Source organism: Myodes glareolus, chromosome X, assembly GCF_982192425.1.
Source record: "Myodes glareolus chromosome X, mMyoGla1.1, whole genome shotgun sequence".
NCBI lineage: Eukaryota > Metazoa > Chordata > Mammalia > Rodentia > Cricetidae > Myodes > Myodes glareolus.
In genome coordinates this window covers 112,671,269-112,682,904 of record NC_142053.1, presented here as the reverse complement: position 1 = coordinate 112,682,904, position 11,636 = coordinate 112,671,269, and positions in this window count along the sequence as shown.

Genomic DNA, 11,636 nt, shown 5'->3' with positions numbered 1-11,636 from the left:
CACTTTGAAAGCCAGTGCTGGCAGGGGCAAAGATAATCTAGCCAAAATAGAAAGCTGCAGATTCAGGAGAGGCCCAGTCTCAAAGGGGAAAAAAGGAGGACATGGGGAATACAGTGTAGACCCATAGCATCCACACATAAGGGCACAGATGTGCATGCACATGTAAACGTACACACGAACACTGCACACACACACACACACACATACACATGTCCACACTGTCAAACAATAGCCTGGTGTTTCACAAAAAAAAAAAATGTCCCAAGCAAACCCTTTCTATGGTAATCCGAAACTGTAACAGAATTGCTAGAAGAACATTTTTCTTCTTAAGTATTGCAGTCAGTTAAGCAATTTGACAAGCCCTATAACAAGTGGTCATCTTCACAAAGATGCTGCCACCACGTCCCTGGTTGCAATGTAGGGGAAGGCTAAAGCACCAACTTAGCAACACTCAGAAAGCAGGCTCCTTTAACAGACCCACTGTGGGGAGTATGGATGTGACCGTGTTTACTAGTGGTATGCACCTTTGAAGGCTTCGTTAACCTAATGCAGTGCAGCCAGTTATGCCATCAAAGGTGCACAAGTGATGCTTAAACACCCTCTCCGTCCTGGCTAGTTGTATGTCAGCTTGACATAGGCTAAAGCCTCCCGAGAGGAGGGAACTGCAATTGAGAAAATGCCTCCACGAGATTGGACTGCAGGCGAGCCTGTAGGACGTTTTCTTGATCGATGATTGACCTGGGAGGGCCCAGCTCACGGTTGGTGGTGCTGCCTTGGGCGTGGTGATCCTGAATTCTATAAGAAAACAGGCTGAGCAAGCCAGTAAGCACCGCTCCGTGGGCTCTGTATTAGCTTCTGCCTCCAGGTTTTTGCCCTGCTTGAGTTCCCGCCCTCACTGCCTTTGATGATGACCTGTTACATGGAACTGGGAGTGAAACAAACCTTTTCCTCCCCGAGTTACTTTGTATAATACAAGTCGTGTATTATCACAGCACCGAAAACCCTATAATACTCACTTACAGGAATGATGGATGTAAGTTTAGCTTCATGATATCTTTTAAAGATAGTAAGCATTTTATCTGCTTTCAGGTCACAGCCTGACATATTCTGTAGACTAATGTATTGTTGCTGTACAATATTTTTCTTGTTTTGGTTCAGTAGGTGTACATGGCTAGCATAGTTCACGTTATGATGAATGAAGAAAGCAAGAGAAAAGGACTGAAAATGATGGCTTTTTAAAATTCTGGCTTTGGCTGACGTGGTTTGGTACTCTGTGTACCAATCTGGAGTGGCCAGTCAATAAACAGACACTACAGGTTCAGGATCAGGGAAATCAAGTGTGCTCAGCTGTCTATTCTGGGCACAGGGGTGGGGTTTTCCAATACGATTAAAGCCTAGCCTTTGGGTTTCAAACTAAGATCAGGTCAACATCATGTAGCTAAATGACTCCTATTTCCCAGGGCTCACAAAAAGGGAGGTATGAAGCATTAGTGCCTTATTTATTAATCTGTACAGCTGTTGTGCACTTCACAGAGAGGTGCACAGAAGGGCTAAATAGTCACGGTGAGCAAGTGGCAAAGCAAGGGTTCAATTTAGATGTCAAGTTTCTCATCAATCACGGGCTTTGCCAGTTCTCATTCTCTCTCTCTCTCTCTTTCTTTTATTAAGCAACTACAGAGCTCCGTTCCTCAGGTTGCAAACACCTTTCCTAGTTTCTTGGTGGTTCCTGCAACATGGATTGAGAAGCACGTCTGTAGGTCAAAGGTCCCACTGTAATGCTGAGAACCAATGCTACGTGCTTAGTTCTGAACATCACACAGTGCTTTCTCGAAATCGCATGCGTCAGCATGAGAGACCCCAACCTTGCTAACTCTTGGGGTGAGTGAGTTAGTCTTGCCCTTCCAGTGAGTTCAGGTAGATATAGTACCACATTATATAATCTTAGAAGATCAAGCTTGGGATTGCAAATTAACTCTTTTGTATGAGCCAAGAACATTGTGGGCTGACCTTGTAAGAGACAAAATCTTTCCCTGTCATGGGGTAGGGTGATAGGGATGTCCCCTTTACTTTGGATGACACTGATTGCTCATTTGGTACTCCTGTGTTTGCTTTTTTTTTCTGGCTGTAATAGTTTTAGGCTGCTACATAACAAATTGTTACAAATGTATTGGATTAATGCAACGCAAATTGCTTATGCCATTGTTTCTCTACGGCAGAATTTTCGGCGCCAAGAGCTCAATTCTCTGTTTGGAGTCTCCATGGGGCTGAAACCTCAGTAGAGGAGTTCTCACATCTCTGTGACCAAGTCCCTAAGAAGGAGCAACTTGAGGGAGGAACATGCAATTTTGGATCATGGTTTAAGGAGATGGGGTCCATCGTGGTGAGAAGTCATCATGGCAGGGAGCAGCGTGTAGCTTGTAGCTGAGGAACCAGGAAGCATGAGGCTGCTTGCGCATGTCTCAGTGGACCAAGGGACGGTGAAAAAGGAATGTCAATACTGACCTTTCTCCTATTTCCCTTTTTATTCTGTTTGGCTATGGGATGGACGTCACCCTCCTCCCCCTCCAAACTCATGGCACGTCTTACCCTAATCCCCTTGTTAATTCCTCTTTGGAATTGCCTTCATAGGCTCTTCCAAAAGTATGTAACACTAATGTCTGAGGCATTTCTTAATCTGATTAATTTGGCAATCAAAATTAATCATCACACACATATGTTGACACAATTATTTTTATCCAGGGTACATAGGACTTTTTTTTTAAATGAGCTTATTGGCAGAAACAAGTTCCTTATAGTTGTAGGACTGTGGCCTGCATTTTCCTGATGGCTGTCAGTCAAGGGCTCTCTCGACAACTAGAAATCACTGAGTGCCTTGCCACCTATTTGAAGGTACCAGTATAGAAGATTACTTTCTCTCAGTCCAGGAGGAACACATCTCCCTGACTTCCTGCCCATGAGCTGCTTCTAAGTCAAGTCTATCTGGGTAATATCCTGGCTTTATGATGAAGAGCTTTGGATGCATTTTGGAATGCCTCTAGCTGCATATACCTGCGGATGGCTAATAGCCATCAAGTTTGTGTTGATTTGCCTGATGTCTAATATACAGAAACACAACAATGATTATTTTTGCCATTTTATCAAACATGTGCATGGCATTTAATATATGACCCCATGTTGGACCTGGAGCAAAGACTTTCATATATAATCACACCATATTAAAGTTATAATGCTTTATAATACCAAACACAGGTATATTCAGTTTATAACTAGAGAATCTTAAGTACAGAAAAGCCAACTCACTTTGAGGATGTCTCCACAAGAATACAGCCTCTGAAGTGGCTGCTTAGGGAGTCAGTTGTCATGGTGGGGCACTATTGTCTCTTATGTTGGCTTTCATGACTCTTCTGCATGTCTAAATAAAGCATCAGGTGAATGTTTTAAAGGAGAGTTACTAGAGTTTAAGGAAGCCAAGTTGGACAACTTGCTAATAAAAGGCAAGTAAGTTTGCTGTAAGTCCACCTTCTGGTCTCCCTCCTCGCTAACTTTCCCAGTACAGAGAGCATTTGTCCCTTGCCCCTCCTGATTTTCCATCAGCACATCTTTGTGATCTCTCTTCTGTACCTTGAAGTTTAGAGAGGGACACAGTAGCCCTCTGCTCAAGGCACAAACCTTTCATACTCTGACTTCCTGCGTGGTTCCCTGACATCACTGTCAGAGCGATCGGTTGTCAGTCACTAAGAGGTGCTCTCTGATCAAAGGATGGGCCTTATCAGATAGCTTAGCATCCAGCTTCACAGTGCACGCCATCACATGTAGGAGGAAGAGGCCTCTGGTAGACGCAATGCCTCCACAGTGTTTAAGCTGAGACCTAGGAAAGGTAACCAGGTTAGGTTTCTGCCTTGGATGCATCTTGATGATGAACATGGCAAGACTCCATGTCACTGTTCTCTCAGTACAGAAAGGAGCTCCACCTTCATGTTGTAGCCTTCATGATGCGAGAGAGGACAAGGATGTTCTATGGCCTAATACACAAACCAAGACCTTTAGACTCCTTCAAGTATATAAATACTCACTGATTTGACAAGATTGATTTTCTACCCTTTACTTTGCAAAATCCATTGTGAGACCAAAGCAAGTAAAATTGATTTTCGTTCACTTTCTTCTCCACCCAAGGCCTCTTTGCTCACTCCCGGTGATAGGAGATTTTCGAACTTTCTATGCCCTTTTGAAAAGCATGTCTATTTCTTTCTTTCCTTTTTTTTCTGAGTACAGTGAAATCAGAAGGTTCCTCGGGCCTGTATAGAAGTTTTAGTGTGATATTTTAGGTGTGCAAACTTCATAGGTTCAAAAATACAACTCTATTGTATCGTAGTTGGAAGTTGAAGAATTTTTACTGCAAAGCTAAGCCATGGCTGAAGGCTGCGAATAATTCCACCCTCGTTTTCATTCAGTTCACATTTTGTGCGTGTTACTTAAATAAGAATGCACTGCAGAAAGCCACCGCAGAAATGTATTCCTCTGAGCTGCATTGTCCAGGATCAAATGTAGTGGGCTGCATTTTGCTTTTCAGGAGAGCACATAAAATGTTTTCTTTCCCTTAGTTCTCTGAAATGAATTTAGCTGGTCATGAGCCACCGTCAATTTGACTGGAAAGTCAAGCTCACTGACAATACAGACTCCAGCGAAGGGTTAAGCAGAACTGTTAAAGGCCTTATGCTGCCCAGAATATTGCAAGAAGGATACTCTTGATCATTCAGGATGCTTCTTTTCAAGGTTTCTGTGGTTTCTTGTAGCCAAGAGGCACGGGCAGCCATGTAACTCAGGCTAACGTTGGGAGCCCTACTGCCTGAGACCTAGCCTTCCTCCAGAGAACCCGTAGCAGCTTCTTTTTCATCCCATGCTATACCTCTTCATGCCTCTGGGTGGGAAGAAGACATGAGTATCTGCTTCTGGGACCCACTTTAAAACCAGAGTTCTCTTTCATTTGGGGGAAATTAATGTCCCCCCCATGTTATTGTTCTCCTGCTTTTAGCTCTGGGAAAATGAACACAGTTCTCTTAGTGAATTATGGGCATCCTACCCAAGAAAGCGGGCGCTCAGCTAAGACTGTGACCGCCTTTAGGGAGCTTCAGTCAGAGCTCACCAATGGCAATGTTTTGGAGCCTAGAGAAGTACAAGCTTAGGTAGTTCCTATTTTCTCAATTAGACAGGATAACTGAGTATGGGGAGGTAGCTTTGTGGGGAGGTCAAGAATAGAAAAGAAACAAAAAAATTTCCCCAAGAGTGGAAAGATGAACTTTACTATAGAAATGCATTAGGATTGTCAGTGTGTGGGATGCCCTCATGAGAGCTGAGGCTGTGGTGGTGGTTATCCTTCCGTCGCACTCAGTGCGCAGGTGCAAGTGTGTCATAGGTAGAGCACTGGGAGAACGAGATGAGGGAGTAAATGAGACGACTACCATGAAAGTTTTCCAGGCTAAACTGGACAAAGAGGGATAGGAGGGCTTGAGGAGACAGGGCTGGTAGATATTGATGTCTCTCAGAAGTCTCAGTGGCTTAAGTGACTCAAAGGACTGACAGCCTCTGGGTCCCTCTTCCACAGAGAATTAGAAGAAAGACTGACCATTATCGAGAACCTTGAAACTCATATTTTAGAGGCAGTTTGGTCACTGGAGAGATTCACCGGGGGAAAGTGAGTAGATTAGGTGGAAGAGAGCAAATGATTCTTGGAACTGAAGTTTTCAAAGACAAAGAAACTAAGATGCAGTCTGAATTGTCTTCCCATGAGTAGAAAAGTTGCCCACAGCAATGACAAACATAAAAGATTAGGAGAAAGATGAAGAAGATGGGAAACCCGGTCTAAAAGGCACACACTTCTCGATGACTACAGGGAAGTTGAGAGGTGAGTGTTCCCCTTTTACAGTGGGAATTTCAAAGAAGTTGGGCATCTCAGGGAGGAGAAAGAAATGGTGTAAAATAGTTTGACACAAAATGGTTGGTTACCATGACAACTCCTTCTTGCCTTCTATTGGTTTTTAGACCCTTCTCAGTCTATAGTCCAAGTTGACCTTGAACTTACATGAAATCCACACTGGCCCCTCAAGCTCATGACAGTTCTTCTGTCTCAGCTTCCCAAGTGCTGGAATCATATCCTAAACTAGCCTTAAAGGAAGGTTTAAGCTCCATTCCTGGATTTCTGTCCTTATAATTAAAACTTTACTGGAACCTAGGTATGTCTAATACTCAAGAATAGTGCACATCTGTTTTGTACTCTAGGAACATTGAATTTTGACAGAGACTACCCAAATCATTTACTGCCTGGTCCTTTACAGTGAAAAAAATGTTTTTCTGATCTCTGATCTAGAATTAGCAATGAAGAGCAAAAATATTAACCTCTCAGCAAGAAGCAGGTATAATTAATATTTTGATAAGTTTTCTGAAGCATAAATGTCAAATTCTTTGTTTCTCTTAGTCTGGGTGTGATGCGGGTCACCAGGTGGACAATTGTGACATAGCTGACTCTTCCCCATGATGAGTCGGATTACTGGATGGCTGAAAACACAAAATAGAGGACTGCTTTAGTTTCAGGGCAGGGATCTCTTTTTCTTTTTAAACCGTACAGTAAGGTAAATTTCAAGATAGGCTGTGGTGGCTATCAAGTTGAGGAGATTTAAAGTTCCCGTGGAAACACTCCTCTGGAGATGTCTGTGAGGGTGCGTCCAGAAACGTTTAACTTTGGAGGGAAGAGCCACCGTGAATATAGACAACACTGTCCCATGTGCTGAGGTCGTAGACTATCTAGGAAAGAACGAAGTGAGCTGAGTACCAGAATGCAACCTTAAGCTGCCTCCTGCTACTTCAGTCATGCCTTCCCCGCCGTGATGGACTGACTGTATCTGCAAACTGTGATACAACATAAAGCAGTCCTTCCTTAAGTTGTTTTGGACAGGTATTTCATCATAGCAATGAGAAAAGTAACTTACGGATATGTAAATTTTGGTTTGCATTCACTATTAATGGCAGGCTATGTGTCTCGGGGCAAAGAGGCTAGTGGGCCTGTAGTTCACCTCTAATGTACTGTCCTAGCTTACCTTATTCCTGCCTGTCATTCATTAAAAATGGAGACGGTCTTGCATGGCTTTGTCCACGATCTGATGAGCTAGATATGGGCGGCACTCACATGGTAGGGAATCTGTTGGCCTGACAGTGGTCACTCCCATTCCTTCTCTGGAAGATCTGAAGCAAACAGCAGAGTAACTTGATGAATGGACAGTTGAGTCACGTGGTGAAAGACTAAAGCAAGAGTTCATGTTTATGTGTCACTAAGCTTTGTGAAACTTCTTTATTCCTGTTGCTTCTGGAACCTAGAATCTATACCGAGTCCTCTTGTATAATGTCTCTATCCCTCTGCTTGGACTAGCACAAGCAGATCCTGTTCATTAGAACTAAGTGGTTCTGATAGAGTTGTGAGTACCAAGTCAGAAGCAGACAGCATCAGTCGTCTCCTTCAGGGTTTCGTTTAAGATGTGGTTCCCAGGTCAGTCGTTCTTTATGCCTATTGTTCTCAGAGAATATGGAGCCAGCAACAAAATTCACATTTATACTCTTAGAAAGGCCACCTCTGGCATGAATACAACCAAAACAGAGTCAATAGTCACACTAGATATAATTGGCTAGATTGAATGGAACAGACTGACTGTTTGATTTAAGGGCCATTGTGGTCATTTGCCACTTCAATGCAGTCTAAGGGATTCTTTAGACAAAGCTAACACACAGCATTGAAGGTACATATTGTTTCTTTGGAAGATTTAGTAACTAGTGCATCACCTGGCCGTTTTCCTCTCTGCACTTTCCCACACTGATATTAGCTAAGGTGTTTGTGTTTTAAATGTCATGTCTCAGTTGTGCTGTGGAACTGTCTAATTGCTGGTGATGAAAAAACTTAATCAATTTCTGCATAGCCTGTAGCTGCCAGCCGCTAATGATGGAAACATTCCCTGTTACGGCTTCTGGCTCATTAGTAGATTCTGAAGCCATGGATTCGTGTGTTAGCTGGGATTAGTGAAACTTCACAGTGCTATTTGTAGTAGAACAAGCGAGGGAGAGAAATGTGTACCATACCAACTGCAAGGAAGACACTCCACCAGGGATCTAGAAAGAATGGACAACAGGAATCCTAATGCCTCACATTCTGTATTCTTTTACCTACCCAGTGATGATTTTTTTCTCCCTCTGAATAACGACTAAACAGTTTGCTGCCTTTAGCTCGCTAATCTGTTCATTGGAGGCAGCTGTTGTACAGTGGGTGCCCCCACCAGTGGTGGGATGCCAAATTAGTTGTTCAATGAGGCTGGCAGATCATTTTCCTTGGGCTGTGAATCTCTGTATCCCATGTGATTTCCATTCCGTGTCAGGACTAGAGATAGCTACTTTAGAAGAGGAAAACTTTACTCTGATATGCTAAGTTCATCTGGGCTGTGTTTAAAGAAATCAGCAAAAATAACTAATAAATCATTAATAAGTAAAATCCCATTAAAACACAAAAACCCAAACCAGCCAACCAAACAACAATAAAACAGATCTCCACCCCCATCCCCACAAACCTTCTTTTGCTTAGGTTTATCACAGTGGACAAAGATCTCTTGAAATCGTGATCCAAAGAAGAATGGGCTTCTTCTTTGAATTATTTTTTTTTTCATTAAAAGAATGATTCAGAAATTAGTGAGGTAATTTTTATTTTCTCCCAGCGAGGAACAAGGAGGCAGTGTTTCACACATGGCTGCTCTCAATAGAGAAGGTTGTTTTCAATGCCAAACTTGACAACACAACAGCAGTTTGGGTTTGCCTTCTTTGGCTTTGAAACAGCTTCTGGTGCTGGTAAAATAGTTAACATACAGGACCACAGGAATAATCCAAACAACCGATTTGTACAGATTACCAATTCTTGTGGCATAAGTACATCTACAACAGCCAGTCTTAAGCTACTAACATAAAGCTGTGAAATGTGGCATTTGGCAATACGTTTGTGCAGTCGGCTTTTGGAAGCTCATAGTGTCTGATTCCAGACATAACTGTCTTTAGTGATTGGTAGATTACCTACAGTGTGGCCAGTCACTGTTGACTGCTTCAGCAGGTTGTCAGCTGGTGGGGAGGGTGGTGAGAGTTTTTTTTTTTTTTTTTTTTTGCAAGAGATGTCTTCTTCAACTGAATCTCATTTATTTGGCTTATACAAGCTAAAGAGGAGTCCATGTGATTTGAAGAGGATTTATTTGATTACGCTAAGTGAATTGTGTGTGACCATCTCCCATTCATGTTTTCCTTGTGGCAGTACAGAACTGTGGAAAGAACTTTGTTTGGGGCTGAGGCTGGTGGCATATTATGAAAACATTTGGCTTTTCCCCTAAGGTCCTCAAGTTATTATTGGCTATTTCTCTTTGGGGAAAATCACACCACCTATCATCTATCAGAGGAAGGGGCCAGGCCACTTGTTCTTCCCGGCCACCCAGCTAGCTTAGCCCTGAAATAACCACACAGACACTGTATTAATTAAAACACAGCTTGGCCCATTAGCTCTAGTTTCTTATTGGCTAACTCTTATATTAATTTAACCCAATTCTATTAATCTATATATTGTCACATGGCAGTGGCTTACGGGGTAGAATTCTCAGTGTCTGTCTCCGGCGGATCCATGGCTCCTCTCTGACTCTGCTTTCTTCCTCCCAGAATTCAGTTCCATCTTCCCTGCCTACCTAAGTTTTGCCCTATCAACAGGCCGGGGCAGTTTCTTTATTCATTAACCAATGAAAGCAACATATAGACAGAAGGACTTCCCACATCATTTTACCTTTTTTGTTTAAACAAAAAAGAAAGCTTTAACATAGTAAAATTACATATAACAAAACAGTTATCAAATAAAAATTTCAGTTACAATATTTATATCTACTTTATCTTTTATCATAACTAAGGAAAACTATAACTATAGCTATCTATTTTCAACTCCATTAAAGACTCTAGAAGGATATAATATTACCTAAGTAAACAGGAAGTGCATTGAAAGCCAGGCGGTCAGGATGAGCAAGCAGCCCGGATGAGCAAGCAGCCCCTTCCTCCAACAATCTCCTTTCTCTTGTACTGGTTTGTTTTTCTGTTGCTGTGATTAATACCATGACTAAAAGCAATTTGGGGCCAGGGAAGGCTTATTTGGCTTATACTTCCTGATCACAACCCATCACAGAAGGAAGTCTGGGCAAGAACTCAAGCAGAAGATGAGGCACGAACCATGGAGTAATGGTTGCAGGTTTGCTCCCTCTGGCCTGCTCAGATCCTTTCTTATACAACCACGGACCACATGATCAAGGATCCACATAAACAGTGAGCTGAGATTTCTTACATCAATTAGCAATTAAAAGAATGCCCCACAGACATGTTCAGGAGCCAATCTGACGGAGGCAATTATTCTATTGAGGGTCCCTCTTACCAGATGTGTCAAGTTGACAACAGATGCTAATTATGATACTTTATTCCTCGAAATTTATTAACCAAAACAAAATACTAGAGCCTGTGTGGTGGCTCATGTTTGTAATCCTAGCACTAGGGAAGTTGAAGCAGGAGTGTTCACACATTCAAAGGAATCCTGGGTTTCATAGTGAGTTTCAGGCCAATTTAAGATACATAGTGAGTTCCAGGCCATCCTGGGCATTGAGGGAGATTCTCTCAAAGCAACAAGTGTCAGGGATGATAACAAGGAAGCCACCAGCATCCCATGTCTCAACAATATGGCTCACCACCTGGTCAGAGGGCCAAGACTGGGCTCTAGGACGACTGATGGCCTTTGGTGTCCTGTGGGCATCTTTACCTAGATAACCTGACGACTGGAGACGACGTGGAAGGCAGCTTTTAGGGTGCTAACCTGCTCCCTTCTCAGATTCTGGACCTCTGAAAAAAACAGTTTAAAGATTCTGAGCAAACAAAATAACAACAAAAACAACAGAAAGATCGACCCAAAGACAAAGCACAACAAAGCCCCAAACCAACAACCAAGTTCTTAACCAAGTCGAGAACAAAGCCCACAGTGATGTCCAATTTTTCTGTGCATCTTGTTTAAGTTTCTCTAGGGAGTTTGAAACCATTGTACAATGAACAGAAGACAGAAACAAGATGTCAAACAGCACACAACCTAACGCCTACAGCAAGCTATATAGCCTCCTCTAAAAGAATTTCACTGCTTTGGTAGTTAAAACTGTTTTTTTTTTCTTCATGAGAAGATGCTTCAGACAGTAAGGCACATGGCATACTAGCAGGGGGACCTGAATTTGATTCCCAGTACCCATGTGAAAAAGAAAAACTGGGTGTTGTGGCTTAGTGATGAAGGAAGAGGCAGGTGGATCCCTGTAGTTTGATGGTCAGTCATCTTAGACTAATGACTAATCTGGAAGCCCAAGGTCCTAATGAGGGATCTTGTCTTAAAAGACAAAGTAGATCGATCCTGCCAGAGGACACTTGGGGTTGATCTTTGGCTTACACAACATGTATTTATGTGCATAAACATGCACATACATCTGTATAAATACACATGTACACACACAATTTTAAAAAAGAAAAATAACCTGGCTTTCCCTTCATTAAAAAGAAGTGAA